Raw genomic sequence first — 6,599 nt, 5'->3', positions numbered from 1 at the left:
ATATGATACTCAGTTACCAAATTTATGGTGCGGAGTAAAGTTGAAAAGTTGAAATGTTAGCTTTTTTTTTTTTATTTGCCACACCTTATAATCTAATTGACATCAAACATTTTTTTATTGTTTTCTTAAGTGTGAAATTGTGAGGTCAAACTCTTTATAAAAAATATAATAAATATAAGAATTATGAAAAAACAAATATTTTTCTTGATTCGTGTTTTTTAATTTAAAATGCCGTATATTTGAAGAAACCTACTACCATTTGACTTGAGATAAATGCCCTTCGCTTTTATAGGAAAAGTAATTTTTTTTTTCCAACTTCAATTTTTGTTCTTTTGGGATATGCTACCTCCCGTCTTAATAAAAAATAAATAAATAAATTTAATATATTAAAAAATTAGTTAAATTAATTATTTATTCTAAATATGTATTAGTCTCTCAAATGAAGGAACAGGAGACCTATAATAACCCGACAACGCTACCCCTGTGGCTAATAGCTAATGGGCATTTTCGGGGCCCAAAAGCCTTTTTAATTTTGTCCACTAGGGCCTCCACGTACTCTATATTTTGGTCCAAGACATTTTCGGCTTTTACTAATTAACTAGAAAGCAAGAGAGGCTTGGACACTCGGCTCATGTAGTCATTAATATAAAATTTAATTAACTAATTTGAATAAATTAAAATTATTAATTAAATTAGTTAATATGATTTTTTTAAAAACACACTAAGCATCTTTTTTAATTCTCTCCCTCCCTCTCCTACTTAATTATTGTTAGGAGAATATAAATATATGGTTAATTTGAAAAAAAAATTGATAACCATGCATGAAATAAAATAGATCTTACATATAGGACTAATATCAGCTCTTTAATTAGGTCCTACAATAAGAATAGGAAAAGTACTACAGGAAGTTTACACCCTCATTAAAAAGAGTATTTACTCATGAGATCAATTATTAAAAGTCACCAACCAATTATTAAATAAGGTGTTTTTGAAAATAAATTTGTATTTTTAACATATTTATCAGTCCAACCAGTTTTAACTACATGTTTTTATTTTTGAGAATTATTTATTGGGAGAATTACAATGAAGTCTAAAAGAAGAAAAATAATTACTAATAGATCTCAATAACAACCTGAGCAGCCACTAATGAGAATGAAAACCTCTGAGACTTGTGTTGTAATTTTTTTCTTCTCTGAGAACTTATTGTAATTCTCCCTTAATTATTCATCTCTCTCTCTTTTTTTTTGTGAAAGTAATTATTCTTGTAACAGGGGTTAGAGGAAATAAATTTTAAGCATAAAATAAATCTTCAGGCCCCAGAAAAATGTCAAATGGATTGGTCAACACGTGTGGGCATGAACATGATTCTTGAAAACCAAAATTAATCTGGTCCCTCCACCTATGTTTGATGATTGTGATGCTTTGTATTTTGTCCCGTAATAAATAAAAAAATATTTTCATGAATCCAAAAAATAAATGCACACGTGATAGTAAAATTTAAAAACGCTGAATATTAATTAAAAATTACAAATATTGAAAGTTTGGAAATTTGGATGGTGCAAGGCAAATGATGGTATGGCACAACTTAGTATCCTTTTCTGTGTCCAACACACATTATTCAAGTTTTACGTCCTCAAGTTTGGAAGCATGACATATATGGAATACCATTATTTTTTTCTTATCCTCTCCTTAATTTTATTTATATATGTTTTTAAAAGTTATGGCCTTTAAGATTTTAATTATAAAAAATCATAATTTGTTTCTAGTGTCTTGTAACCTTATTATGGGTAAATCACAATAGAGAGAGCTAGTGCCAAAACCACAAAAAATAACATGTTAGGATTAGCTAAATGCGTACCCATTTGAAAATTGACTCTTTCTGATTTACACGAATTTTATTTACAACCCGTAGGTTAGCTCACACTACCACTCCTATGACTGGTAGAATGAAATTACATAAAATAAAAATAAATATTAACTTTGTCAATTAAATACTCCAGTTCATCTGATTCAAAATATAGGGTGCTTTCTAGGAGAAATTATTAGTTTGTAATATAAGTTACTTGCAGAGTTTTCTAATTGTAACCATATTTATTGATAGAAGACATTGGATATCCAAAAAGAGTAGAAAAGTCAGACGGGTCTAAAAGTGATAAAGCTGAAATTTTTTTTCCAATTTTAAATCGATTTAATGAATTAACTATTTAATCTTTCTTGCGGAACAAAAAAATGATTGGTAGTAATATATGTTTTGGACTGGAGGGTGTATGGTTTTAGTTTTTGAATAAAAATAATAATAATAAAAGTGCAGTTATTTTTAAGCATGATAATAAAACAATCCAGTTTTTTTTTATAAATACATGAGAATATTCCTAGGAAAAAATTTTGAGAGTCTGTTTCAAAAACACACAAAAATAAAGGATGCCATTCGACTTAAAGGAACCTAAAGAATGATAAGAAAAATATTTAAGAACTTGGATCATATCAAATACAAAACTTAAACTCATAGTGTCATATAACCTGGAACCAGTCGAGAACTAACAGATGTCTTTCGTTAAAGCAATTATATGATCCACAGGCCTATTTCAAGAAGTTATTTTTCTTCAATATTTTCAAATACCCATATTTTGTTTAATGAAAATTTCTTCATATATATTTTGACTTGTATGATGTGAAATGATTAAAGATTTAGAAGATGGGGTTTGGCTGGTCCCATGTTGATGAAATTAAGAGCAAAAAGATTGAAGAAAGCATGCATGAAGCTTTTTAGAAGTGTGCCATAATTCCTTTCTTCCAGCAACACCAATGATCCACATCATTGCCCTTCTTCAAATGATTCCATTGTGACCATTCAGAGTTTTTTGCCCCTTTTTTTCAATGTTTCCAAATTTCTTCTTTTCTTTCACAATATTAATAAATAAATTAAGATTATTGGATTAATGCATCAATTAAAACAATGCATATATCCAATTAAGTTGGGGTGAGGGGTAAGAATTCTCGTCACTTAAGTGACTAGGGATTCAAAATCTCAGCTCTTGTACATGTTACAACTTAATTGGAAAAAAATCATTATTTGCAGATAATCTCAATTTTGGATCCTCTCATTATTCTTTCTCTTCTTTTCTTCTCCTCATTACAAATTCACATTTGGATTAAAAATTGAACGTTTAAAATTTAATATTAACTTTAGTTCTCAATGTAAAAACTAGTTAGGAGTTAGATTTGGTTTTGAAATACTACCTCAATTCACTTTATCTCTCAAATTTAGAATCTTTTCTCTAAAATTTTTTTATTGATTGTAAAGGGTTCTACTAAGAGATAATTTAAGTGTACGTCATTAAATATGATAGTTTAGAAAAGTCAATACATTTAATATAGTTAACTAACTTAACTAATTTTACAGTATCTTATAAAATTGTATTATAATATTACATAAATTATTTAGAAAATAAACTACTAAAATTTGATATGAACATTTTATAATTGCATACTACATGAAAATCAAAAAAATATTTTAATAAAATATTGAATCTCAATGGTTTATTTTTCAATGTAAGGGTGTGAGTGGGATGAGGAGAAGAAAAAGGAAAAAAGAAAGACAAGGGTAGAATCCAAATTTGATAATCTCTCCTATGTATACATAGAAAACGTGAAAAGATGAGGCACATAGTCATGATATGATAAAAGGCCTATGGCTACTAAGAACTTAATTTCCTAAGGGCCACACAAGTGTGCGTTTGAAAACATTAGTGTGATTACAAAATCACGTTTGAGGTTTTATTCCTAATTAAAGAATCTGTCTATGAAGAATTGGGAAAAGGGAATGCATAAGAACGCAGGCTTGGTCATGCTCAATAATGATCCCTAGTGGAAGAGCCCCCACTTTGTGTCATTCTGTCTCTTCACCCAACAAATAAAAAGTATCAACAAAAGAGAATGTCAATATAGTCAACTACTATTTGGAAAGGAATCATCCCCACCAAAATTATGATATTCAATATTTGCTGGCAGAGAAGAGAATTGATGCATGTAAGTCAAATATAGTAATGGAGTAATTTTTAGATTCTTTTTGTGAAATTTTACCTATGATCTTTCATATTACTTTAATGATAACAAAGTTTAATTTAATTGATGTTAATATCAATTCAAATTCAAAGTCTTTTAATAATTTATAAGAATACTGATTAGATATAATAAGTGGAAATTTTGATTCTTGTGGGATGTTGATAGGCTTAGTTGGCTTGGCGAACCTAATTCGACTCATAATAAAAGAGGAAAAAAAATTAAAAGAACACACTGAGTTGAGTCCAGTATTAGACGAGACATTCACCTATTCCAATTCTTTTCCTAAAAAAATGATGAACATTGATTGATTTATGTGACTGCTATTATTCTTCATACATCTCATTCAATAAACTAATTTTATAATTCTTGTGAAGATTATTTATTATTTCAATCTTTGAAAATTTCTTAGCTTATTAGTATGTAAAAAGGTACAAGCTAAGTATTGCATGTTTATGATTCTAAAGAGTGTTAGTTTTGATCTAAATCTTGGTTTCAAGGAATATATTACCTTGGGTCTTTATTATAAGAGTTAGATAATTGATTTATAAAAAATTAAAAAAAATTAGTTAGTTAATTATTTATAATGAATTAATGTTGTTTTCCCCCCCTAAAATACTTCTATTAATCATGTGCATTAGAAGTACCACATGATGAAAACTCCTACACATATGCAATTACTATAGACATTATTTAGAAATAAAATGGATAAATATTAGAAACAAAATAAAATGATGTCTCATATTTAGGATCAAATTGAATCTTTAACTTGTTTTTATATTAAGGATAGTAAATAATATTTTGGATCAATGGAATTATACTTTTGATCATAAATAGAATTATGACTACATATTAAAAAAAATTGTAACATATTGATGTTATAAATAAAACCGTTGAAGTGCGATTTTATCCCAAAAGTCTTTACTTAGGAGCACTAGCACCCAAAAAATTTTTAAATGCGAATTTGCTTTAAAAGTTTTAAATTATAACAATTTCATTGATCATTAAAATAGTGACATTAACTGTTAGTATTTTTAATGTTATGAGGTAAAATTATTACAATTTTAAAATTTTGAGATAAATTTACACTTGAAAAAACTTTCAGGTACTTAATACTTATTGGTGAAAACTTTTAAAGTAAATTTACACCTTAATCTTAAATAAAATTATTCCTTCTTTATTAAAAAAGATTAATAAATAAAATTAATTTTTAATTTCTTTTCATCACACCAACTCTCCCATGCATTGCGATGACCTTCTTAGCCAAGTATTGGGTCAAAAGTTTACCTCGAGAGGCATTTTGAGTTAGGCATAAAGGTAAGGCAAGGCTTGACTCGATTTTCATTCAAGTATGCATATAATATATATTAGCAAGAGCTAGTTGACAAATTTAAATAGATTAAAAAAATTAGTTATTTGTAATAAATAAATATTATTTTTTTTAAAATATTCTTACTAGTAAGTGTATTGGTTATAATTATAATTATTATAAGAACTATATTGGGAAAAATAGATAACTATGAGAGACAAAATAAATTGAGATCTTATATTTAAGATCAAAATAAAAGCCAAACAAGTTCTTATATTAAGAACTGGAAATAGTATATGTGTGTGTCAAAGTAGTAGTTGATTTTCTTTACAATAATCGATTACTCTAGAACTAGAATAATACTCCTTTGGTTTTAAATATAAACTCATTTTATAATATAAATTACACTACAAAATACATTCTATATTTAGGACCGGAGGAGTACTAATTAATTGAATGATGTGAAACACTACTAGATCAGCATTGAATTAACTGATTGGACTTTGGAACCATTTCAACTAATTTATGCTTACTTTCATGCGAATTATCTTCCTTTTTATTGAATTAGTTGATTGTAGTCAAGACAAAGCAAAATTAGGAATGAAATTTGAAATAAATTAAGAGCTTGCTTGGAATGGTGATTGGAGCCTTTAATAACAATTTTTTAATCATGATTTATGAAATACAAAATAACTACTTAGTTTATATAAAAGTGTTTATAAACACTTAAAAAGTTGTATACAAATAAACCCTAAAATAAGGGGCTGATTTCAACTTTTTTTTTTTCTCTAACAAGCCTATGAATATTTATTATGATTAGAACCATTAGGAGGAAGCGCCCCCTTGCTCATTCTTGAATCTGCAGTACTTGTTAATAACCAAATGGTGTGCAAGTGTTCATTACATGAATTTTAAAATTCGCTGCCTTTGGTCAAAATCACATTTGATTTTTTCTGTCACACGCACACATTATTCCTTCGTTCTAGATACGAAGATCGATTTACGCACGTATTTAATTGCAGGTTCAATTTTAATTGTGGTATCTTTACAACTTACTATTTATGATCTTAATAAGATTTAATTTATATTTTAAACTAAAATACAAAATTAGACCTTATATTAAAAACCAAACTAGTAGAAAATATTGATGCCATTGCTATCAAGAGCTTCAACAAAATCTCATAAAAGAGGCGTCAGTTTAAACGTTCCGAAAATCTATTATAACTAA

The sequence above is a fragment of the Neltuma alba genome, unplaced genomic scaffold, assembly GCF_004799145.2.
Source record: "Neltuma alba isolate B1F8T4 unplaced genomic scaffold, ASM479914v2 tig00010237_pilon, whole genome shotgun sequence".
In the NCBI taxonomy this organism is placed as follows: Eukaryota; Viridiplantae; Streptophyta; class Magnoliopsida; order Fabales; family Fabaceae; genus Neltuma; species Neltuma alba.
Note: the sequence above shows the minus strand (reverse complement) of the source record.